At 43.3% G+C, this 26,984-nt stretch overlaps 1 pseudogene; it reads left to right on the top strand.

Moving 5' to 3' along the window:
• On the top strand, positions 1 to 26,984 carry LOC123990362 (annotated as a pseudogene).

The following is a 26,984-nucleotide window of genomic DNA, read 5'->3' as shown; positions in this document are numbered from 1 at the left end:
ATGAGCTTCAGGGAAAAGACAAAAGACGTGGCACACATCATCAGCGCTGTCAATGCCTTTAAGGCCAAGGTGGGTGTGTGGGCCTCCCAGCCTTTAAGGACAAGGTGGGTGTGTGGGCCTCCCAGTTTTTACGGCCAAGGTGGGTGTGTGGGCCTCTCATCTGTGGAATGGAAGGCTGGTGCACTTCCCAAACCTGGAGAAAATGTCACAAAACATTGGAAACAAAGATGCTTTTCTCCCACAAGAATTCTGCGCCCACCTGGAGAAACTGGCATCCGAATTCAACAGGTGTTTTCAGGAGTTAAATGACATAGGGGAGGTTGTTGCATTTATCTCAAACCCTTTCCTCCCCTTTGAGATCGAGGAGATGTCCGCCAGATTCCAGCAGGTATTTGCTTTACCAATCGGAGTTGACATGGAGATAATTGAATTACAATATGACATCGAGTTGAAAGCAAGATCAAGAGACAGTGACTTTTGGGGTCTTGTAAACACTGAAGTTTCCCCTCCTTTCATCCTGTGGCGCTTAAGGTGAAGGCCTACTTTGGGTGAACATATCTCTGTGAGATGGCCCTTTCACAGATGAAAAGAATCAAGTCAAAGAACAGGTCTTGTCTAACTAATCTCACAAACAGTGTCAGACTTGCTGTGTCAAAGTACGAGCCAGACTACAGAGCACTTGCTGAGAGTGTGCAATCACAGCCATCACATTGAATGTGTGTGGGGCTCTCATCAACAGCCATCAGAGTGAGTGAGTATTGCCAGTTTTAAATCTGTTGTAGGCTATATTGTTTACAAAAGGTGCTGTTCAAAAAGGGAAAGGGAAAGGGAAACAGTACTGTACATGATTGGCTTAGGCTTGTAATTTACTGATTATTGAGATTATATATATTTTTAATTTAGCTTTATTTTACTAGGCAAATCAGTTAAGAACAAAGTATTATTTACAATGACAGGCTACGCCAGCCAAACCCAAATGACGCTGGTCCAATTGTGTGCCGCCCAATCACAGCCTGAGCTGCAGTGCATCTGCAGCGCTTTCAAAATATGGGGCACTGCCGGATTGGATTTTTCTCAGGCTTTCGCCTGCAACATCAGTTTTGTTATACTCACAGACAATATCTTTACAGTTTTGGAAACATTATAGTGTTTTCTATCCAAAGATGTCAATTCTATGCATATTCTAGCATCTTGTCCTGACAAAATATCCCATTTAAAACGGGAACGTTTTTTTTCCAAAAATGAAAATACTGCCCCTAGATTCGCAACAGGTTTTAAGGGGTTGGAAATGATGCAGACAATTACAATGATGCTGCAGTGCATCTCAGGCCATGCATCATGTAATGCAGCCTGGATTCAAACCAGGGACTGCAGTGACGCCTCTAGCACTGAGATGCAGTGCCTTAGACCGCTGTGCCAGTCAGGAGCATATATACATGAATGGTGAATGAGTAATAGGCCAGTTGAAATATTGAACAATGTAATATGACTGTTTTAAAATGTTGAATGATAGTTGCACTTACTTCTGATTATACTATTTGTATAATTAAATGAATACTTTGCATGTGACTGACAGGTAACAAAATAAAGAATGTCAAAGTGGAACTACATTGTGGCCTTGTTTTCCATCATTTTTGCAAGTGGTAGATCTTGGTTTACATTTGGACTTGGGATGTGATCTTAGTCTTGAAAAGGTTGGTGACCACTGATCTAGACCAAATGCTTTCTTTGGACTGTCTTGGAAGAGCTTGTTTCATTTTTGAGTTATTCTTAATTTTTTCAGGTGTAAATCAGCTTTAATATTGCAGATAGATTGTGTCTTCCATCATTGTAATTGTCTGCATCATTTCCAACGGCTTAAATTAAACTGGTATACTTTTTTATTCATCCCAATTTTATTTAACCAATTTTGTTCTTTAATGCAGGGCCAACATACAAGTTCCTTACTTTCTTCCCCTTCCACTTACCTCTTTCATTTTTGCAGTAATGCTGCAATTAGTTGGTTGTAATTTTGGATAGCAGACATTTCCATGTATTTTTGTTAGCTGCAAGTGAGACATAACTCCACCATAACTCCACCAGTCCTATTTATATAATTTACAAAGATTATACAATTTAAAAATATATATATATACATATAATGTTTTTTTTTATCAAATAGTATATTTGAGTTTAAAGGAAAGGGAAAGGGGATATCTAGTCAGTTGTACAACTGAATGCTTTCAACTGAAATGTGTCTCCCGGCATTTAACCTAACCCCTCTGAATCAGACAGGTGTGGTGAGCTGCCATAATCATTTGCCGATAATATTTGTTGTAATATTTGTTCTGTCTTTTCTGGTGGAATAAACTGAAATTGCCACCAACTTTCTATGGCTTGTTTTAAAAATAGTGATATTTTGGAGACAATTTCATTTTCAAATATTGGAAAGTGTGAGGTTGAAATTAAATTAAAGGGAAAAATGCCATTCTTGGACATGGGGTGAGACATTCTTACTAAAAATGCCATTCTTGGACATGGGGTGAGACATTCTAATCTGCTAGAGAACCAGTTTGGATTTAAGAATAACTCATTCTGAAGCCTTTAGTGAGAGGTCTAATGCTTTAATATTTAATAATTTCAGCCCTCCAAATTCATGTAGGACTGTTTAATTTAGTCTGGCTTGCCGTTCCAAATAAAATGGAATATTAATTTGCTCATATAATTTAAAAAACAAGTCGCTAAGTGTAGGCAAGGCCATAAGCAAATAGATCAATTGAGATATGACTAAAGAGTTTTACATTAAAATACCATTTATAATACGAACACATTTCCACATATAACACACTATTACAAACATACATAATATACTTACATAATGACCCAATAAATACTCAATCTAAAAAAAATATTGATTCTTCATCTACTATAGTCCCACAACATTTCTAGGTAGTATATTTAAATTGTTTTAAAATCATGTTTAAATGTATATATTGAAAGGTTTCTGGTTTGCTCAGTTAATTTATTCTATGTATTTATTGCTCTAAATAAAGAAATGGGCCTCTGGCAGTCTCTATGGGGGTGCCACAGGGTTCAATTATTGGACCAACTCTCTTCTCTGTATACATCAATGATGTCGCACTTGCTGCTGGTTAGTCTCTGATCCACCTCTACGCAGACGACACCATTCTGTATACTTTTGGCCCTTCTTTGGACACTGTGTTAACAACCCTCCAGGTGAGCTTCAATGCCATACAACTCTCCTTCCATGGCCTCTAATTGCTCTTAAATACAAGTAAAACTAAATGCATGCTCTTCAACCGATCACTACCTGCACCTGCCCGCCTGTCCAACATCACTACTCTGGACGGCTCTGACTTGTAGGTGGACAACTACAAATACCTAGGTGTCTGGTTAGACTGTAAACTCTCCTTCCAGACTCACATCAAACATCTCCAATCCAATGTTAAATCTAGAATTAGCTTCCTATTTCGCAACAAAGCATCCTTCACTCATGCTGCCAAACATACCTTTGTAAAACTGACTATCTTACCAATCCTCAACTTCGGCGATGTAATTCACAAAATAGCCTCCAATACCCTACTCAATAAATTGGTTGCAGTCTATCACAGTGCCATCTGTTTTGTCACCAAAGCCCCATATTCTACCCACCACTGCGACCTGTACGCTCTCGTTGGCTGGCCCTTGCTTCATACTCGTCGCCAAACCCACTGGCTCCAGGTCATCTACAAGACCCTGTAGGTAAAGTTCCCCCTTTATCTCAGCTCGCTGGTCACCATAGCAGCACCAACCTGTAGCACGCGCTACAGCAGGTATATCTCTCTGGTCAACCCCAAAACCAATTCTTCCTTTGGCCGCTTCTCCTTCCAGTTCTCTGCTGCCAATGACTGGAACGAACTACAACAATCTCTGAAACTGGAAACACTTATCTCCCTCCCTAGTTTTAAGCACCAGCTGTCAGAGCAGCTCACAGATTACTGCACCTGTACATAGCCCATCTATAATTTAGCCCAAACAACTACCTCTTTCCCTACTGTATTTATTTATTTATTTTGCTCCTTTTCACCCCATTGTTTCTATCTCTACTTTGCACATTCTTCCACTGCAAATCAACCATTCCAGTGTTTTACTTGCTATAATGTATTTACTTCGCCACCATTGCCTTTTTTTGCCTTTACCTCCCTTATCTCACCTCACTTGCTCACATTGTATTTAGACTTATTTTTCTACTGTATTATTGACTGTATGTTTGTTTTACTCCATGTGTAACTCTGTGTTGTTGTATGTGTCAAACTGCTTTGCTTTATCTTGGCCAGGTCGCAGTTGTAAATGAGAACTTGTTCTCAACTTGCCTACCTGGTTAAATCAAGGTGAAATAAGATAAATAAATCGAAATGTTCTTTTGCCTATTTCTCTTTTCTGTCTAGATAACGCATAGATGGTGGACAATCTATTCCTTGTATTTACTGAATGTCTGTCTCTTACCAACTGAATACTGTTGTGAATAGAACTTGGCCATTTTAAATTATGTATATTATGAAATAAAATAAGCATGTTCCTTTCAATTATCTTATCGATTGATGACCAACCAAGAGCATTGCGCATGACTGCAACAGAAGAAACATATCTCCACCTTAAAACAATCCTTGCTGCTTTGTTCTGTGCATTCTGCAGCCTCCTAACTTCACTTGATGATGCATTTCCCCAGACCACAGAACAGTAGTTCACCTGACTCTCAATTCATGCTTGTGTTATTTGCTGAATAATTTTTCCTGGTAAATATTTAGCTATCCTTCTGATTATGCATGCTGTTTTAATATTTTTTTTTTTTTACATAGATTGGTTATTTGAGACGACCATGATAAGGAGTTGTCTAGCTGCACTCCCAATAGTTTTGTTTCTGCCACTTCTTCAATTTGTACTCCTCTTATACTTAATTGTATCCCATGCTGTTTTGGTCTTTTCAAAATGATTGGCAATATCAACTGGTTTTGTTATTATTCTCCCGTCAACCTCCACACTAGATGGGCGTGATGAGATAGATGTACCAAGTAAGCCCTTAACTGTGTTCCATACCTTTATAGAATCATTTTTCCAATCAATTAAAGCATTGACATATTTCTTTGAGGAAAAGCCTCACCCAGTTCCTTCATCAATCCATGGAGATGGACGGGCACCAACTGTACTCTTTCTTAAAGGGGCATGATGGTCCATTACCTCAGTGAGCAAATCAATAAAACATTCCTGTAGCGTGATTTAAATCATCCTCTAGATAAATCAGCTCCCAGGGTACAGCAGCCAAATCATTTAGAAATAGCTCATGATGAAATGTTTTAATATTTCTCTTGACCACAATCCTAGGGGGTTTCTTTGGAACCTTGGTGTTTATGGTTATGGTCACAATATTATGGTCTGTCCAGCCCACTGGCATTAATCTGGCTTTTAAGCATTGCAATGGTATATTACAGAAAATCTGATCAATGCATGTGTCTGAACGATGACCCAACTTAATTGAAGATCTAGTAGTATCATTAACCATTTGTTTCAAACCACAGTTCTTGGCATATCTCATCAATTTTGTACTATTGGAATTATTGTGATCCTTCCAATTTATATTAAAATCCCCCAAGATAAATACATCTCTGTTGCTATCTGTGGCCTGGTCAAACCCAGTACATAAGTTACCCAGATAGCACACCTTAGAGCTAGGAGGTCTATACACACATCCTACCAATATGGGTGCCTGGTGAGGCAGATGTACTTGAGCCCATTGTGCCTCTATTTGACATACATTAAGGTCATCCCTTCTCTTAAAATGTATATGATTCTGTTTGTTTTTAATACATTTTCAAACATTTCCAAAAAACTATTTTTCCTTTGTTATTATGTGGTATTGTATTTATTTTTCGGAGGAAATTGTTTTATTTATGTCACGTTCGCCGGAAGCTCTGGACTGGGAACTGTCGCCGGAAGCTCTGGACTGGGGATCGTCGCAGGAAGCCTGGTGTGGCCGGCACTGGTGGTACCGGGCTGGTGACACGCACCTCAGGGTGGGCGCGAGGAGCAGGCACAGGACATACCGGACTGAGAAGGCAAACTTGAGGGAGAGTGCGAGGAGCAGGAACAGGACCTACCTGACTGGGAACACACACTTCAAGGAGAGTGCGTTGAGCAGGCACAGGACGTACTGGACTGGGGACACGCACTTGAGGGAAAGTGCGAGGAGCAGGCACAGGACATACCAGACTGGGGAACCGCACTTGAGGGAAAGTGCAAGGAGCAGGCACAGGACGTACTGGGCTGTGGAGGCACACTGGAGACCTGGTGCATAGAGCTGGCACAGATGGTGCAGAAACCATGACACACTCTGCACGGTGAGTGCTGGAAGCTAGCACAGGACGTACTGGGCTGGGAAGGTATACTGGAGACCTGGTGCGTAGAACTGGCACAGATGGTGCCGGAACGATGACACACTCCGCACGGTGAGTGCGGGAAGCTAGCTCAGGACGTACTGGGCTGGGAAGGTGTACTGGAGACCTGGTGCATAGAGCTGGCACAGATGGTGCCGGAACGATGACACACTCCGCACGGTGAGTGCGGGAAGATAGCACAGGACGTACTGGGCTGTGGAGGCGTACTGAAGACCTGGTGCGTAGAACTGGCACAGATGGTGCCGGAACCATGACACACCTCGCACGGTGATTGCGGGGAGTTGACACAGGACGTACTGGGCTGGGAAGGCGTACTGGAGACCTGGTGCGTATAACCGGCATCACTTGTACCGGAACTTTGACACACTTCTCAGGATGAGTACGGAGAGCTGACTCAGGTGGCTTTAAATCGATAACACGCTCCTTAGGGCAAATGTCGTGCATCCTCCACCAATTCAATAACTCTCTCATTTCTCTCTCCTCCACATTCTCCCTCTTCTCCCAGACTGGCTCTGGTTCACTCCTCGGCTCTGCCAACTGCTCCATGTGCCCCCCCCCCCATAAAAAAAATGTGGGGTTTCTGTGGCCTTCCTCCCCGACTACGTCGCTGTCCCTCCCTCGCTGCTTCTGCCTGCTTCCATGGCAGGCTCTTCTCTCCTGCCATTATGTCATCCCAAGTCCAGGATGTTCTCTCCCTGATCTCCGCCAAAGATCCAGGATGCCATCTCCTCCCGGGCACGCTGCTTGGTCCTTTGTTGATGGGATATTCTGTCACGTTCATTTGTATAGACGGACCAAGGCGAAAGTGAAAATTTGCAAAACAAACCAACGACACAACAAACCGTGACAACAGAGGTGCTACATACACTTACTCAAAAGATTATCCCATAACACACAGGTGTAAAAATGCTACTTAAGTATGATCCCCAATTAGAGACAACGATAGCCAGCTGCCTCAATTGGGAATCCTACCAACCCACCAACATAGAAAAAACAAACTAGAACCCCACATAGAAAATATAAACTAGACTAAATCCCTAGTCACGCACTGACCTACTCTACCATAGAAAATTAAGGCTTCCTATGGTCAGGACGTGACAATTTAATACATTTTAAAATAAAGCTGTAACGTAACAAAATTTGGAAGAAGTCAAGGGGTCTGAATAATTTCCCGAAGGCACTGTATGTGTTAACATACACATGTATGTGGCAAAACTCATTTGAATACATGATTGAGGTCATTTTCCTACATAGATATTGTATCTGGGGCGGCAGCGTAGCCTAGTGGTTATAGCGTTGGACTAGTAACTGGAAGGTTGTGAGTTCAAACCCCTGAGCTGACAAGGTACAAATCTGTCATTCTGCTCCTGAACAGGCAGTTAACCCACTGTTCCCAGGCCGTCATTGAAAATAAGAATATGTTCTTAACTGACTTGCCTGGTTAAATAAAGGTAAAAAAATAAAAAAAACCAATTGAGACTTTAGAAGGATTTGTTTACATGTCTCTAATGTATGTTTTTCATACAATACATGCAACATACAAGTTGTATATTACAAGAATCTTCAATGAATCGTGTAAGTGTATTTACTGCCATATGTATCACTTCCAAGTTCCAGGTAGAACACTTAAGAACCTTGTTAATACATTATTCTATATATTTTCCACACGGGATGTGACCCACTGTTATGTATTAATACAATACGTATCCTATTGGAGAAAGTCTCAAAGAGGGATTTCCATTCAGTGGAACATATTAGAAAAGACCTGCACAAAGGTCAACAGTATTGAAGAGGCACTTAGGCTATTGCTATTTTGGTCTTTATTGTGTCTTCTTTTGGCGAATGGACACCTAATGAAGTTTGATCTGATGCGGAAATGCTGTGATGGATGTGAGCTGACAGGGTTTGGAGAAATAACACTGTCAGAGGATTGAGGATGAGTGACAGGGAGATGAATGAGACAAGGCAGCATTTATCTTTTGGGTCATCGATGCTCTTTCTGCCATCTTCTCAATAGCCTAATTCGGATCATTTTGAGGCAGTGTAGAATGCTAGGCCTCAAAATGGAGGTTCCACTTTTTCTGACTTCGCCCTATATATTTGACGTCTAATAGCCTATCGCTAGATTTCATAAGCTATTTCACCTTGGACATCCTTGTGGATCACTGATTAATGTGCTATCTAGTCTTAAATGTTTGGCGTGAGTTGCTTTGTTGCAGGGGCTCCTCACCTGAATTGCCTTTGCTGGGCCATTAGCAGTGGGGGTAGCATTTTCCCCTCCCATGATTTTATTTCAAGTAGGATAGCAGCCTACCCAAAAATATAACTGATATTGATAACCATACTGTAGATGTAACCTTGATACAAACATACAGTCTACTACTCATTGGGGAAGGCATGAATGGCAACAACACTGTGCCCTTCGCCCCCTGCTTGACAAGTTACGGAGTAGCCAAGTCAATGTAAGCAACACTGCAGCCATCATCAAATCAAATTGTGAAATGCTTGCTTACAAGCCCTTAACCAGCAATGCTTTAAGAATATTTTTTTTAAGTGTTAAGTAAATACTAGATAAGTAGAGAATAGAAGATAAAAGTAACAAATAATTCAGCAGCAGCAGTAAAATAACAAGCGAGGCTATATACAGGGGGTACCGGTACAGAGTCAATGGGCACCGGTTAGTTGAGGTAATTGAGGTAATATGTACATGTAGGTAGAGTTACATCAGCACTTTTAATAAAAAATAAACATATAACTTTATAAGTGAAAATATACAGTGAAATACTTCTCAGTCTCATCCTCTGGCAGACTCATCCTCAGACTCATCCTCTGGTAGCTCAACGTAAAAGAAAAAACACAGTTCAATCAAAACCATCTAATCTATAGCAGAGCGCTTTCAACACAACCACTCCTTTCCACACGTCCACTATTTTCCTTTCGACACACCCACTCTTTTCCACACACCCCTACTCTCCCATACAACAGTTTCCACTAGATAGCACAGCCACAAAGTCAACATTGGCTTTATCCAATTGTATATGTATAATGACGAGATGCTCAAGTCTCCACCCTAACAACGGGAGTCATTGTCCCAAAGGTGGGAAGGCAGGTGGCAAGCTTAGGTCCAAAATAAGCACATATTTTGGCTAGATTTTGGTGACCCTGTTTGATGGCTATGACCTCCGGCAAACCATCAAACAGGCAAAGCGTTAATACAGGACTAAGATTGAACCCTACTACGCCGGCTCTGGCAGGATGGATGTGGCATGGCTTGCAAACTATCATGGATTACCAAGAAACCCAGCCACGAGCTGCCCAGTGACATGAGTCTAACAGACAAGCTAAATGATCACTTCAAGGCAAGCAACACTGAACCATGCATGAGAGTACCAGATGTTCCGGACGACTCTGTGATCTTGCGCTCTGTAGCCGATGTGAGTAAGACCCCCCTCAGGCGCGTGTGCTTAGACCCTTCTTTACTCTCTGTTCATCCACGACTGTGTGGCCGCGCACGACTCCAACACCATCATCTAGTTTGCTGACGACACAGCGGTGGTAGGACTGATCACCGATGATGATGAACCAGTCTAGAGGGAAGTGGCCACAGACCTGGCAGTATGGTTCAAGAACAACAACCTCTTCCTCAATGTCAGCAAGACAAAGGAGCTGATTGTGAACTACAGAAAACTAATGGGCAAGCACGCCCCCATCCACATCGATGGAGCTGTACTGGAGTGGGTCAAGAGCTCCAAGTTCATGTGTGTCCACATAACTAAGGAATTAACATGGTCCATACCCACACAGTTGTGAAGAGGGCATGACTCTTTATCGTTATTCACTGTATATGTATTCCTTGTGTCACTATTTGTATTTGTTATGCAGGTGAGTGAGGACCCAAAAGCTTAACAGAAACTGAGTTTATTAAAGTCCAAACAGAGAAAACATAATCCTCAATCCTTTACAGGAAATGTCCAAACAGGGAAAACATAAATCCTCTTTAGTTGTTGAGGAGAATTGCAGGATAAGCGGCAACAGACTGCAGGTCCCTTCGGGTAGGCGCGGGCCGTAGCGGACAGAGACACCTGCTCACACGCAGCATCTGATGAAAAGGCAAAACACGACAGGACGGAACAAGGACACAGCAAACAGCAAACAAGAATCCGACAAGGACAGAGGCAGAAACCGAGAGAGAAATAGAGACCTAATCAGAGGGCAAAATAGGGGACAGGTGTGAGAGAGTAAACGAGGTCGTTAGGAGAATGAGGAACAGCTGGGAGCAGGAACGGAACGATAGAGAGAGAGAGGGATAGAGAGAGAGAGAGAAAGAAACCTAATAAGACCAGCAGGGGGAAACGAAGAGAAGAGAAAGCACAGGGACAAGACATGACAATACATGACAATACATGACAGTATTCTTAATTTATCTTAAACTCTGCATTGTTGGAAAAGGACCCTTGAGTAAGCGTTTCACTGTTAGTCTACACCTGCTGTTTACGAAGCAGGTGACAAATACAATGTGATTTGATAGTGAAACCTCTCACTTTGAACCTCTGCCTCGCCGTTTTCAGAAAAACGTTGAAGCAAGCATTGCGAGATCATAGACATTGTGGAATAAACAAGAATGTCACTTATGAAGTGAGTGTTGTGGAAAGGCCTTATTTTTTGTTACATAATGTAAAACAATTCCAATCAGGCGTTTAAGCGATAAGATGTCATGTTAAGATTATGTAAAGTTACTAAGGTTTTACTGCCATATTATTGCTTTGAAATTGATGTTTTGTTCGTTCGCTTATAGCTAGCTATGGCTAACTCCTGAGACGAGTCCTGGCCTTTCCCTAACGTTAGTTAGTTACTCCCTTAGCTAGCAAGCTAACCTTAGCTGGTCTCCTTCACCAGTTTCTTGTTTTGGTGTTTAGCTAGTTATTGTATCGGGGTCAGGTTTATTAGTACCTGCACGTTACTACTGCGAACACAAAAGCTTCTGTTGTGTTTCAAAACTAGTATTTGCAGCTAGCACATGCATCGCCCACATACGCTACCGTAACTACGTAAGGTTAACTACGTTATCCTAACGTTAGATGGCCTTGTTTACAGTCGAGATGTTGGAAGTGGAAATCTTAGCTAATGGTGCAAAAATAATGACAATTTCCTAACCTGCGCCGACTCAGTTGTCCCAGCACCAGCTGGAGTCCGAGTAGAGGGCCCGGGCACAGAGGTCCCACTCCACCGCCCTCGTCTCCTCCCGCAGACAAACCCCTCCCCACGGCTACAGGAATAGCTCGGTGCCCCGCTCTCTGGAAGTACTAAACTTTACTCCATACCCAGTTTAATGGATTGAAGCTGTGTTATTGTTGGTGTTGTGTTAGAAATGACGCCCTGAATGTTCAGAAAAGCGATATCACGGGATATAGCTTTTTCCTCTCAGTTTGTGTGTTGGACTCCCCTGTGTTGTAGGACAGTGGAAATGGGTACATCTGCACATTGCTTCTTACTACTAGTCTCTCAGTGTTTGACAACCTTCCTTGTGTTGGAGGACTTTTGAGATGGCTTTGCGTTCCCTGAAATCCACGTGGCCCAGTTCCCTCTGGAGATGGGAAGGAAGAAGAAGTGCTCCAACGCCCTGTACAGGTGGACGGGGAGGCCAAGATCAAATACGACGCCATCGCCAGACAGGGACAGTAAGAATGTTAATAGATATCCAGCTGGTCTACCTAGATCTACAATGTAGTAGACCTGGTGTTGCAAGTGCCATACATTACCAACTGAGCCACATAGGACCATGACGCTGGGAACCATGATTCTGGGGATGAAATTGCCTATGAATCGCTGTGCCCACATCTTTATTTTATAGAGCAGTGGTCTCCAGACTCCTTCCTGTGCTGTGACCCACCAAGTTTTTGTTATTGTCATCTAGTTACCAAGTAAAAAAAGCTGTTTCTTGCCACAATCCTGTATTAAACAGAGAGCCATCATTTGAATAACTACTGTCACGGAGGACCTGTGTACAGTTCAGTTTCTATATATTCAGCTGTCTCCACTGTTGTCACTGTGCAGGTGATTTTCAGTAAGTACTCAGACCTGCTTCCTAAGGAAGTGCTGAGCGACTATGCCCCAGAGTTGCAGAAGCCTGACGAGGAGGCTGTCAAATAGCTGACGGAGAAGACCCGCGATGCTCTGCTGAAGCAGGTCTCTCAGAAGATAGCTGCAGCTATGCCTGTGAGGGCAGCTGACAAAACAGGCCCCAGCACAGTACATCATGTACGGATTTTGAATGTGATGGATGATGCCAACTGTTGTTTATGAGTTTCTCCCTTTTCAAAATGGAAGATTCATTCATTCAAGGTTTCTACAAGTATGTCCATTCAATAGAACATGTTGTTAGAAAAACAATACTCCAAACCTCATGTCTCTACCATATATGGTTCCAAAAGTTACCAACGATTTACTGTGAGAATGTAGCACATTTAGAGTGAATGGAACGTCATCAAGGGCATGATCAAAAAGTGGTCAATGCTCAATAGAACTCTGGCGCTGCTCCGCAGCAGAACGGCACTAGCGTGAACTGAAAAGCTAACTAGTGACTGCCGGTTCGTGAGTTAAAATATGGGCTTTTTCTAAATGAAATCCGCTGAATACAATACTAAATACAGGTATATATTTACACTACAAGACCAAAGGTATGGGGACATGTTTCTCGTCGAACATCGCATTCCAAAATCATGGGCATTAATATGGAGTTGGTCCCCCTTTTTCTGCTATAACAGTTACCTCTCATCTGGGAAGGCTTTCCACTAGATGTTCGAACATTGCTGCAGGGACAACTCCACAAGAGCATTAGTGAGGTCGGGCACTGATGTTGGTGACTAGGCCAGGCTCACAGTTGGCGTTCCAATTCATCCCAAAGGTGTTCGATGGGGTAGAGGTCAGGGCTCTGTGCAGGCCAGTTAAGTTCTTCCACACCAATCTCGACAAACCATTTCTGTATGGATTTTTCTTTGTGCACGGGGGCATTGTTTTGCTGAAACAGGAAAGGGACTTCCCCAAACAGTTGCCACAAACTTGGAAGCACAGAATGGTCTAGAATGTCATTGTATGCTGTAGCGTTAAGATTTCCCTTCACTGGAACTAAGGTGCATATCCTGAACCATGAAAAACAGCCCCAGACCATTACTCCTCCTCCACCAAACATTCCTGGCATCTGCCAAACCCAGATTAGTCCTTCGGACTGCCAGATGGTGAAGCGTGACTTATCACTCCATAGAACGTGTTTCCACTGCTCCAGAGTCCAATGGCGACAAGATTCACACCACTCCAGCCGATGCTAGGCATTGAGGAGGCTTGTGCACTACGGCTGCTCGGCCATGGAAACCCATTTCATTAAGCTCCTGACGAACAGTACTTGTGCTGAAGTTGCTTCCAGAGGCAGTTTGGAACTCGGTAGTGAGTGTTGCAACTGAGGACAGAGGATTTTTATGTGCTTCAGCACTCTGCAGTCCCGTTCTGTGAACTTGTGTGGCTTACGACTTCATGGCTGAGCCGTTGTTGCTCCTAGAAGTTTCCACTTCACAATAACAGTACGTACAGTTGACCGGGGAAGCTCTAGCAAGGCAGAAATTTGAGGAACTGACTTGTTGGAAAAGTGGCATACTATGACGGTGCCACATTGAAAGTCTGAGCTCTTTAGTAAGGCCGTTCTACTGCTAATGTTTGTATATGGAGATTGCATGGCTGTGTGCTTGATTTTATACACCTACACCTTTATTTGAAGCTCCTCATTCAAGGGTTTTTCTTTATTTTTACTATTTTCTACATTTTAAGCAGTTTAAGTCCAGTGAATAACCTGAAATGGTACAAAGGTAAGCGATAAACTGCCAGAGGTTTAAAAAAAGTTTAGCTTACCAAAAGCTGAAAATGAATGTACATTCCAGAGTTGTGAAAAGGGGCCTTTTTCAGGGAACAATTAATGGGTTAACAACTTACAGCTGTTCTGCAGCAATGAAAGTAAATTAAGCCTTGAAAGTTGATGCTAACAGTTCCTACGGGTGTCCCAACTTTTGTTGATTACTTACAAACCCGCAGTCTATATAAAAGCCGTGTTGGAACAGACTGTGTTACTACACCCTCTTAAGCATTATTTGGACAGTATTGTACTGCAGGAAGTAGTATATTGCTATCATAATGGCGAGGGGAAAATTAACAAAGGAAGACAGACCATTATAACCCTTAAAAGTGTAGGTCTTTCCTTTAGAGAAATTGCCACGGTGTCAGTGAGTACAGTTTCCTACACCATCAAAAGGCAGACCCAAAGCCACAACAGAATCGAAAGACAAGATTCTGAGAGTCAACAGCTTGCGTGATAGGTGGCTCACAGGACAACCGCTTCAAGCACAGCTTAACACTGGTCAACTTAAGCAAGTCTGTTTCAACTGTGAAGAGAATACCTCGAGCTGTAGGTTTGAGAGGTTGAGTGGCAGTAAGAAAGCCATTGCTAAGATGACAAAATAAGAAATAGGCTTGCCTGGGCCATGAAGCACTGCCAGCGGACAACTGAAGACCTCAAGGAGGACTTTGGTTCATCGTGCAGGGTTTTTGTACACCGTCAAGTAGGCTTAAGGATGGTTCCTCAGTGTGTGACAGTAACTGGGGCGGCAGGGTAGCCTAGTGGTTAGAGCGTTGGACTAGAGACCGGAAGGTTGCAAGTTCAAATCCCTGAGCTGACAAGGTCTGTCATTCTGCCCCTGAACAGGCAGTGAACCCACTGTTCCTAGGCTGTCATTGAAAATAAGAATTAGTTCTTAACTGACTTGCCTAGTTAAATAAAGGTACAATATAAATTTTAAAAAACTGTCAAACATGGAGGAGGAAGTGTGATGGTCTCGTGCACTTTTGCTGGATCCAGAGTTGCAGACTTGCACAGAGTGAGTGGCACCCTGAACCAAAACGGCGATCACAGCATTTTGCAGGGGTTCATCGTACAGCAAGATAATGACCCAAAACATACCTCCAGGCTATGTCAGAACTACTTTAGAAGAAAATAAGACAGTAGGCTTCAAATCATGGAATGGCCAGCACAGTCTCCAGCCTTAAACCCCATGGAGCTGGTTTGAGATTAACTGGGCAGAAGGGTGAACGCAAAGCAACCTTCAAGTGCAACACATTTATGGGAACTTCTGCAACAGTGTCGGGAAGAACTTTCCCAACAATATTTGATTTCCATTGTAGAAAGAATGCCACAAGTGTGTTTGGCTATTATGTCTGCAAAGTGTTATGTTAAACAAAATGATTCCATGGTTACATTTTTTTTGTCTCCAGTTGTTTATTTGTTCTATGCTTTAATTTCAGAGTACATTAAGACATTAAACTGTGAATTTCAATAACAACTGGGAAAATGGTGGCGTTTGTGACCTGTAGAGTGTGTGTGTGTGTGTGTGTGTGTGTGTGTGTGTGTGTGTGTGTGTGTGTGTGTGTGTGTGTGTGTGTGTGTGTGTGTGTGTGTGTGTGTGTGTGTGTGTGTGTGTGTGTGTGTGTGTGTGTGTGTGTGTGTGTGTGTGTGTGTGTGTGTGTGTGTGTGTGTGTGTGTGTGTGTGTGTGTGTGTACATTGTACATTGTAGCAGTGAGTGAATGCCCTAAAGACTAGGCTATATAAATCCTGTCATCATGGGCGGTATAGAAAGCATCAGGAGCACTAGGGTATACTTAGAAAATACATCCTCCACACACTGTGCTGTAATGTATGCATGCATGCATTTATTCATACTGATTCTGATACCTGTATCATTTCCCCAGGTACACTCCGTCCCAGCAGGGCGTGGACTTCAACTCGGGGGACAAACGTATGGTGGAGATGCAGAAGGACCCCATGGAGCCCCAAGCGTCAAGTAAGTACATTCCCACCAGCGTCGCTGACTAAACTCATAACTGACTAAACTTTAAAACATATGTGCTTTCACTATCTTGCTATAGACAGGTTAGCTGACAAGGTCACAGAAACAATGTGCACGTGTTATGTGATTCTGGGGGGCTAGATATTTATTTTATTTTTCCTTTAATTAACAAGGCCTAGGAACAGTGGGTTAAATGCCTGTTCAGGGGCAGAACAACAGATTTGTACCTTGTCAGCTCGGGGGTTTGAACTTGCAACCTTCTGGTTACTAGTCCAACGCTCTAACCACTAGGCTACCCTGCCGCCCCTAAATAGCTAGCACCAATGACCAGAAACTGCCATGTAGGGAATCGTGGGTGGCTCATTTCAGCTAGTTTTATCTTGTACTTGATACCATGTCATGTTTTGACGGAATATTCGCTGGCTAGCTAACAAGCAACTGTAACAATGTATTTCAGAGACGATACGTGGTCCTTGTGCAAAATATAGCTTACATGTTGTCAACCGTCAAAGTCTGTTTTGTCCTATAGCTGTGCACTCGTCGCTTTTGTTGCTAAACAGCCAACCTGCCTATGTGCTAGGATAACTTGAGTCATGCACATCTGCTAAATAAAGCTAGAAACACACTCGCTTATTTTGTCATCTAGGATGTGGTGTGTCAAGGTTCCTTATTCCAGGATCAATAAGAATATTCCTGGTGGAACTCCCTCCCCTCCTGCACCTGTCATCGACTCGTCAAGCAGAAAGGTACCGTTGGGGTTCAGACAGACTTAACTGATCTCGAGATTTTAAGTTGCCAATAGTGTTTTTATTACTTTTAATAATGTGTAAAAGGATCAGCTCAACTCAACACCTTTTTTCGTGTCCAAATGAAATGTACTCTCTTCTCTAGCTGTGTTGATGTGTTGAGCAAAGATGTGATGCGTTTTCTCTCTCTGTCCTACCAGATGACAGTCGAGGGAGATTCCTCCCTGCATCTCAAACTGGAAGAACGCAAAGATATACCAACTCTGCTCTCTCCTTCTGGAGACACTGACTCAATGGGAGGTTGTGTTTGTTTGAGGTCAGGATTGCTGACATTGTAAGTACACTCCTGTGTTCTATGACTAGTGGTTTTTGTGATTGCCTAAAGCAAAGTTGTGTAATGCACTATATTTCTATTATAAGGCATTATACAACTGGTTGGTTTAATCCTGAATGCTGATTGGTTAAAAGCGCATTCCAGTCTGTGTCTATTCCACAAGTTACCACCGGCTAAATCCTATGACGTTAAAATGCCTATTTACTCTGTTCCATCTGACTGAGCAATCCACTGTCTCATCAGCCCAGCCAGGCACTTCATTAACTTGATCTCCACTATTAAAAGCATATAGACAGTTTCGGGGGATGAGATAGACAGGCAGCGTTTCTCAGCCAATCGACATTATGAATCAGCTGGCATCATTTTATGGATATGTATAAAAATAAAATAAAAAGTGAAATGAAATGCAGCTTGTTTGATGTCTTTCCAGCTTCAGTTTGAAGTGACTGTGTTAGCTGTGTTGTTGGCTAGCTCCTCTGAACAACAGTGTCCTGACGAGTGAGCACATGTTCTATGCCAGTTGAAATCACGCCTCATTAGATCATTGTTATGGATGTATCCAAATAAATGTCACTAGAAAACAGCTTATGCAAATGCGGCGACTTTGCTGTTATTCTGGCTGCACTTTTTGATGTGACTAAGTTAGCTGTAGTTGACTAGCTAGCAAGGAAGGGATAAGAAAGTTGCCAGCCAGTATGGCGATGGAACATTTAGAATGAACGACTGGGTCGCATCTCTAGCAACCAAACCGATAGAACGAACAACCAGCCGGCATTGGTAGCAACCCTAGATTTGTGTCGAGACTATATCTTGTGGAAGGATGAAATGGTGTGAAAAATTGAAATATGTCTGTCATTATTTGAATATGTTGGTAACCTGTTGTTTAAAAGTGACAATGCCCTCGAAGCCGGTGTTTGGAGGATATCTTGGCATGGTTCGCTGACCCGAGATAAAGCCTAACCAGACCTGTGCCAGTATATCCTCCAAACACCGGCTTCTCTGGCATTACCACATAATTATGTGTGAGTGTGTGTTTCATAGAAAGTGTTCCCAAAGGTGAGTCCTATATTCTGGGTTTGTCTTCTCGAGTTACACCACCCCCCCTGGACAAGCATCTGGCAGCGGACGGTAGAGGACTGCAGACCGTTCACATCAATGACAACTTTGCCAAACTGGCCGAGGCGCTCTACATTGCTGACAGAAAGGTACACTGTTTGTGGTTGAGAACCGATGTTTGTCCTGTGATTAGCGATTCCTTCTCTGAGTCTCTCTGAAATATATATATATACATACATACAGTGGGGAGAACAAGTATTTGATACACTTCCGATTTTGCAAGTTTTCCTACTTACAAAGCATGTAGATGTCTGTAATTTTTATCATAGGTACACTTCAACTGGGAGAGACGGAATCTAAAACAAAAATCAGAACATTTTAAGTAATTACTTTGCATTTTATTGCATGACATAAGTATTTGATACATCAGAAAAGCAGAACTTAATATTTGGTACAGAAACCTTTGTTTGCAATTACAGAGATCATACGTTTCCTGTAGTTCTTGACCAGGTTTAAACACTGCCGCAGGGATTTTGGCCCACTCCTCCATACAGACCTTCTTCAGATCCTTCAGGTTTCGGGGCTGTCGCTGGGCAATACAGACTTTCAGCTCCCTCCAAAGATTTATTGGGTTCAGGTCTGGAGACTGGCTAGGCCACTCAAGGACCTTGAGATGCTTCTTACGGAGCCACTCCTTAGTTGCCCTGGCTGTGTGTTTTGGGTCGTTGTCATGCTGGAAGACCCAGCCACGACCCATCTTCAATGCTCTTATTGAGGGAAGGAGGATGTTGGCCAAGATCTAGCGAAACCTGGCCCCATCCATCCTCCCCTCAATACGGTGCAGTCGTCCTGTCCCTTTTGCAGAAAAGCATCCCCAAAGAATGATGTTTCCACCTCCATGCTTCATGGTTGGGATGGTGTTCTTGAGGTTGTACTCATCCTTCTTCTTCCTCCAAACACGGCGAGTGGAGTTTAGACCAAAAAGCAAAATTTTTGTCTCATCAGACCACATGACTTTCTCCCATTCCTCCTCTGGATCATCTAGATGGTCATTGGCAAACTTCAGACGGGCCTGGACATGCGCTGGCTTGAGCAGGGGGACCTTGCATGGCTGCAGGATTTTAAATAATGACGGCGTAGTGGGTTCCCTATGGTTTTCTTTGAGACTGTGGTCCCAGCTCTCTTCAGGTCGTTGACCAGGTCCTGCCGGGTAGTTCTCAAATCAAATCAAATCCAATTTATTTATATAGCCCTTCGTACATCAGCTGATATCTCAAAGTGCTGTACAGAAACCCAGCCTAAAACCCCAAACAGCAAGCAATGCAGGTGTAGAAGCACAGTGGTTCTGGGCTGATCCCTCACCTTCCTCATGATCATTGATGCCCCACGAGGTGAGATCTTGCATGGAGCCCCAGACCGAGGGTGATTGACCGTCATCTTGAACTTCTTCCATTTTTTAATAATTGCGCCAACAGTTGTTGCCTTCTCACCAAGCTGCTTGCCTATTGTCCTGAAGCCCATCCCATCCTTGTGCAGGTCTACAATTGTATCCCTGATGTCCTTACACCCTCTCTGGTCTTGGCCATTGTGGAGAGGTTGGAGTCTGTTTGATTGAGTGTGTGGACAGGTGTCTTTTTTACAGGTAACGAGTTCAAACCGGTGCAGTTAATACAGGTAATGAGTGGAGAACAGGAGGGCTTCTTAAAGAAAAATTAACAGGTCGGTGATCAAATACTTATGTCATGCAATACAATGCAAATTAATTACTTTAAAAATCATACAATGTGATTTTCTGGAATTTTTTTAGATTCCGTCTCTCACAGTTGTAGTGTACCTATGATAAAAATTACAGACTTTTGTGTCAATTTCAAAACCGACTACTTTTCTGTATGATATTGGCTATAGCCTTTAGAGTGATTCTCTCATCATAAAATGAAGATTCTGTGTTTTCTTTCTCTTCGTTGTGCTGTGTCTAAGCCTATATGCCTCCAAGCCACATTTATGATTGTAGCCTAAAGTTTAAAATGTGATGTTGATTTAAATGAATGTAAACTAACTCTGTGTCTACTGCATCCAGGCCAGAGAGGCTGTGGAGATGAGATCCCAGGTGGAGAAGAAGATGGCCCAGAAAGAGAAGTAGAAGAAGGAGGAAAAACTCAAGAGAGCTGGCTCAGATGGCGCGAGTACGCAGGGCAGGGATCAAAGGTCACAGAGGGGACAGAGGTCAGTCCACAACCTCTTCCTGCTTGAACCTAACCACAGATCTAGGATCAGGTCACCTGTTTGTGATGTCATGTTTTCCTGTACAAGGACTGCCAATGTAAAGTGTTGTAAAGTCGTGTGGATGGTCTGTGACAAATCAATCAATATATTTGAAATGAAATATACTGACGAGGTTTAACCAAATGTAGCATTGAGGAACACAAACCCCTAGACCTTTCTCAGAATCTTGTCCAAGTAGCTCTGTGCACGCAGAGAGCAGACTACTCAGCTGTCAGTCCTGATTATGTGTGAGTGAGCTGCCTGGTAACACCCTTGCTCCTTCTCTCTCGCACGCTTTCTCCCTCCATACCTCCCCTCTTTCTGTCGTCTCTCTCCATCCTCTCACCCTTATTCTCCTCTCTATCCTCTTTCTTCTACGCCACCTCTCCCTCCCGCTCTCTCTCCTGTGGCAGGTGGCGAGGACGGTGAGGCCAGAGAGTGTGACGAGATCCCCCATGACAGGAGGACAGAGAGACAGCACGACAGGAACATCTCCCGAGCCTCCCCCGATAAGAGGTACATACATCCACACACACACCCTGCTGAATCATTCATGGTTCATTCGGAACGCTGAAGGAACGCAGCTGGCCACAGCAGCCACCAGCCCAGACCCCCTGACTGTCCTGTCTGCTACAGCTGCAGTGCTTCAGAGAGTGAGAGGGAGATAGGGAGACAGGCCGAGAGGGAGACAGGCAAAGAAAATGAGAGAGCAAATTGGTGAGAGGCGGACATAGAGATTAGGCTACTCTGCTCCAGTTGTCTGTCTCTGCAGTGGAGCTGTCAGATGATGGCAGGGGGAAGGGGGGAGAGCAGTAGGAAGAAAGGATAGGGAGACGGCCACTGATTACAACGACAGGCCTGACTGCTGGTTGTAAATGGCCTCATTATGAAGAGCCGGTTAGCCCAGAGCGTCTACTTAACCTTGCAGTCGCTTCTGCTGGATGTGATTATCTGCAGATATGTTGGGATTGTGATAATGTTAGCAGACAGTGATGTGCTATGTTTGGTGCAGAAACTCATTTCACACACAAGCTACAGAGGTGGTACTAAACACCAAGCTCTCCCGTATCCATATGTTGTCTCTCTCTCTCGCCTTCTTCCTTAACTAACCATCTGGCGGTCTGGGTCAGCCCAACCCTAGAGCCTCCAGTGAGGCTCAGTACGACCAGAGACTATTCAACCAGACCAAGGTGACACACACACACACCTGCTGTGCTGTCAGAGGTTCTCCTATAGTGGTGTTTCTACTAGAGTAGAGCTCTGACAAGGACATGTATGGAGACGACCTGGACAAGCTCATGCAGAGCAACAGGTACCACCTCCGTCTGTTAAATGACCCTGCTGACTATAGCTTATACCAGGGCTCTCCAACCCTGTTCCTGGAGAGCTACCCACCTAGGTTCTAACTAACCTGCTTATGCCTATCAACAGGTTCATTATTAGAATTGAGTGTGCTAGATCAGTGTTTGGAGTGAACCTACAGGACAGGTTGTTCTCCATGAACAGGGTTGGCGAGACCTGGCTTATACTATATCCATATGCAGTATATTACTGTATGTTGATGACCTGATCACTCGCGTGCAGAGCATCAGGTATCGTAGGCCATCTGTTTCCCTGGCACTGCTTCCTCTCTGGGGAGAGATATATTGAGCGATGCAGTCGACTGCTGAGAAATGCAATGTTTAAGCCTAATCTTGTTACCCTATGTATGCAATGCAAGGACGCTGCAGTCTGTAGTGTAAGGGCTGTAGTGATGTGTACTGTAAGGGCTGTAATGATATTGCACCAAAGCGGGACATGCAGGAGTCTACAGTATAGTACGTATACCAGAGCAGAGCAGCTTGCTTCATTCGTAATATCCCTCTCCTAAGGTCCATTATGTCTACTGAAATCCACTCTCAGTTCGTTGTACTGGCTGGTTTATAGGTTAGGATTCTTTATTGGGTTTTCTACAGATAACCCGGTCACTAACAGGGACTGGTGGTGGAATGCGATGCTAGCTATAGCCTTCTAGACACTACAGAACAGTATTCGTTATCTGACAGATTGCCATCACTGATACATTCTACCTTTTTCGATCACATTTCTATTGGGGGAAATAATACACAGAGAAAGTTCAATGGACAGCATTCCAAACAGTACACATCAATGCATACAGGTAATTGCCAAAATAAAGGAAACCCCAATGTGTCAATGTCCCCGTGGAAATCTAATTACATTAAGTTAGAATATCTATCTAGATATCACATTTCTACATGGGATGCGTCTCAAACCTCTGCGTCTGCCGATGTCGCCCTTCCGCATCTGCGTGAAAGGCGGCAGAGCTAGAGCAGTGTTTGTCAAACCGTGAGACATCCCGGGAAATCGGTCTTCTCACAAAATTCTCTGTAGCGTCCCCAACAGTTTGGCCAACAAACTATTTTGACCCCTGTCATGACGTTGGCCTCTTTGGGTATAGCAACCCCATCCCCCTCTCCCTGCCTCCCCCTTGCCTCCTTCAACTAGGCTGCTGTGGTCAGAGGTCGTAAATTCATGAAAGACCCTGTCACATGGCCACATAGTAGAGAGAGAGTACATTTTCATAGAGAACAAAGGAAATCCTTCCACCTCACAGAACTTGAGGTCTGAACAACGTTTACGTTCCGGAGAAGGTATAAAAGATCGGTGAAGAATCCAGCTACGAACTGGTCCGTTTGTCACAACTTGGGAAAGCTCATGGGAGTCGGTGTGGCCACATTACCATAACGCTGTTTATATAATAGCCTCAGATATGAGGTTTACATCTAATTGTTGTATGAGATGAATGAGTGAGTATGATACTGTTTGTATAATTGTGTAATATGATTCCCTTTTGATTTGAACTAAATCAGAGGACCGCCCCCGAGCCAAGTTAGGGTCAGACATCCTGGGACAGCCCTCTTCGGCCCATCTGAATAAAACCCCCACTTGGGTTTTCGATCAGCAGACCGAGCTTACCTCAATTACAAGATTGGTAAAGGTAAAGGTTGTAGACCATTGCTGAATCTTTTAACTATACCACGTGGTAAAACTCTTAGACTATCGTTAACGACAGAATAAGAACAAGTCTTTGATAATAATTACTAGTCTGCAGCTAGGAATTCGGTATCATTGAACGCGAAGAACGACAACCGATGAAACATCCATTCTATAACGAATGTCACTCTGAACAATCCCCTGTAACCACAACTGAGGGAAAGAGATGGACAATTCTACAAAATAAATGAACTTTTCACCAGCGATCAAGACGACACACTGAGCGTAAATATATTGATTGTAATTATTCCTGAATGAGTGAGCGTTCATGTGCAAAGGATTAGCATTTCAATTGTTATAATTATCACTCTGTAGTGACCCCCACTTCCCCTTTTGTCTAACAAGCCGCCATGTCAGTTTAGCCCACTAGGGCACTGTCAGGGATTTCCTCCTCTTCTTCTAAAGAGGAGAGGCGAAAAGGATCAGAGGACCAATATGCGGCGTGGTAAGTGTCCATGGTTCTTTTAATACGTAAATGTACACATGAACACTACAAAACAATAAACATGGAAAACCTAAACAGTCCTATCTGGTGCAAAGACAGAGACAGGAACAATCACCCACAAACATACAGTGAAACCCAGGCTACCTAAGTATGATTCTCAATCAGAGACAACTAATGACACCTGCCTCTGATTGAGAACCATACTAGGCCGAAACGTAGAAATACCCCAAAACATAGAAAAACAAACATAGACTGTCCACCCAACTCACGCCCTGACCATACTAAATAATGACAAAACAAAATAAAGGAAATAAAAATAAAAGGTCAGAACGTGACAGGCACATTCTCCTATCATTTCATGAAACCACATTTACCTTTGTTTGTTTGTTTATGCATTTCTGTGAATTACTTAGTTAGTAATAAATAAATGATTTAAGACAATTGATGTATGGATGACTCATAGTGAAGACTGGGTTCGTGCAGATAACCAACAATTTACGAGACTAATGTGAGGTAAAGTAAAGAATTCATTAATTCGAAGACTAATTGATCAGATAGAATAGATAAAATAAGTTATTTTAGGAAATTATAACTTTGTAATCTGAATATTTTTCCTTGGTGCCCCGACTTCCTAGTAATTACAGTTACATGATTAATCAGTCTAACCACATAATAACTAATTACAAAACTATCAGTCTTCAGTTAATGATAGTAAAGACACGACACCCCTCTATGGAGAGACGAGACTCTCACAAACACGATGCTGTTGGTTTTACTCTAGGATGCCAACAAGCCTCAAGACTATTCTGAAGGTAGCCGGGTACCAGTTGAAAAACTGAGTTTAGTGCCTATAATAACGCGTTAAACCCCCTATGCTCCTTTTTGAGACCTCTCTTTCAAAGTCACCGAGATCTCCTCTTCTAAACATGGTATCCAAAATAATGGGGAACAGACTTTTTATTCATGGCGTATAGAGATGGATAAAGGATTCAACTTGGATCTAACCCATTTTAGCATGGACATTTCCATTGAGGGCTTCCACCATTTTTTAAGTAGTCATCGGTGGGGATTCCTATGGTTTGGGAACCAACAGCCAATGATCAGCGCAGTGTCTTCTTCCAATTGGGTCCTATGGTGTGTAAATGGCATAAACATCGCCATCTAGTGGCCACAATAAATTAATGACGCAATATTTGGTTCAGGATTCAGGCACTGCAGGCTGTGGATCACCAATATAAGCTTTGTACTTTTTTCACAAAATAAGAAAATGTACTCAATGGCGCTGCCCATGCTGTCACAGACGCCATAGTGGTACAGACACAATGATGAGGCCTCTTTCCATCTCTATGACATTGATGGGAGGATAATTGCACCTGCTTTCAATATACTTTGTATCCCTTATTACTAAAGTGTGTCTGTCCTCTATCGAATCACATTTTACCTTACAGTGAAATGCTTACTTTACAAGCCCTTAACCAACAATGCAGTTTTTAAAAAGTCCTAAACAAACTAAAGGATGATATAAAATGACAATGAGGATATATACAAGTGGTACTGGATTAATGTGCAGGGGTATGGGTTAATTGAGGTAATATACATCAGTTGAGGCTGCTGTGGGGAGGTTGGCTCATAATATTGTCTGGAATGGAGTACATGGAATGGCATGTGTTTGATGGATTTGATACCACTCCACCTATTACCATGAGCCCATCCTCCCAAATTAAGGTGCCACCAACCTCCTGTGATGTACATATAGGTAGGGGTAAAGTGACTATGCATAAATAATAAACAGAGAGGTGTGTGTGGTTAGAGTCCAGTGAATGTACATCCAGCCTCTGCAAGAGAGTCGGTGGGGAAAAAATGATAATAAATGCAAATAAAATGAGGGGTTCGATTGCAAATCGTCCAGGTAGCCATTTGATGAACTGTTCAGCAGTCCTATGGCTTGAGGGGAGAAGCCAGTTTAATTATCTAGTTAGCTATATGTTTACATATACCTGTATAAATAAACCATTAAAGAAAATATTCCCTGAATTATACTTTCTATGGGTCATAACTACAAGGATCCAAAACACTTTTTTGCAGCAGCAGCAGCAGCATTTTGTCTACTGTTTCAGAAACAACACATATCCTGACTCTCTCCTTCCCTCTCCCAGGTTTGTTCCTGACCGTGAGTTCTCTGGTACGGATCACGGTCCTCGTAGTGACGGCCCGTCCAGTTTGAGGAGGATCCCTTCAGTCTGGACAAGTTTTTGGAGGAGGTTAAGCAGCACGGGGGCTCCAAGAGACCCTCCACCAGCAGAGGCACCAAGAGAACCTCCACCAGCAGAGGAGACCCTCCACCAGCAGAGGCTCCAAGAGACCCTCCACCAGCAGAGGCTCCAAGAGACCCTCCACCAGCAGAGACTCCAAGAGACCCTCCACCAGCAGAGACTCCAGGACACCCCACCAGCAGAGGCTCCAAGAGACCCTCCACCAGCAGAGGCTCCAAGAGACCCTCCACCAGCAGGAAGGAGTCCAAGATTGGAACCAAGACTGAGACCCTCCACCAGGTCTGATGGGAAGGAGACTCCAAGAGACCCTCCACCAGCAGGGTCCACCAGAGACGCAGAGGCTCCAAGAGACCCTCCACCAGCAGAGGCTCCAAGAGACCCTCCACCAGCAGAGACTCCAAGGACTATGACCATGACAAGAACGCAGGAAGGAGTGATTGGAACAAGACTGAGACCCTCGGTCTGATGGGAAGGGAGGGTAGCGTTCAGTATGCATAA

The sequence above is a fragment of the Oncorhynchus gorbuscha genome, linkage group LG12 (genome assembly GCF_021184085.1).
Source record: "Oncorhynchus gorbuscha isolate QuinsamMale2020 ecotype Even-year linkage group LG12, OgorEven_v1.0, whole genome shotgun sequence".
Taxonomy (NCBI): domain Eukaryota; kingdom Metazoa; phylum Chordata; class Actinopteri; order Salmoniformes; family Salmonidae; genus Oncorhynchus; species Oncorhynchus gorbuscha.
This window is presented reverse-complemented; position numbering and strand designations above follow the sequence as displayed.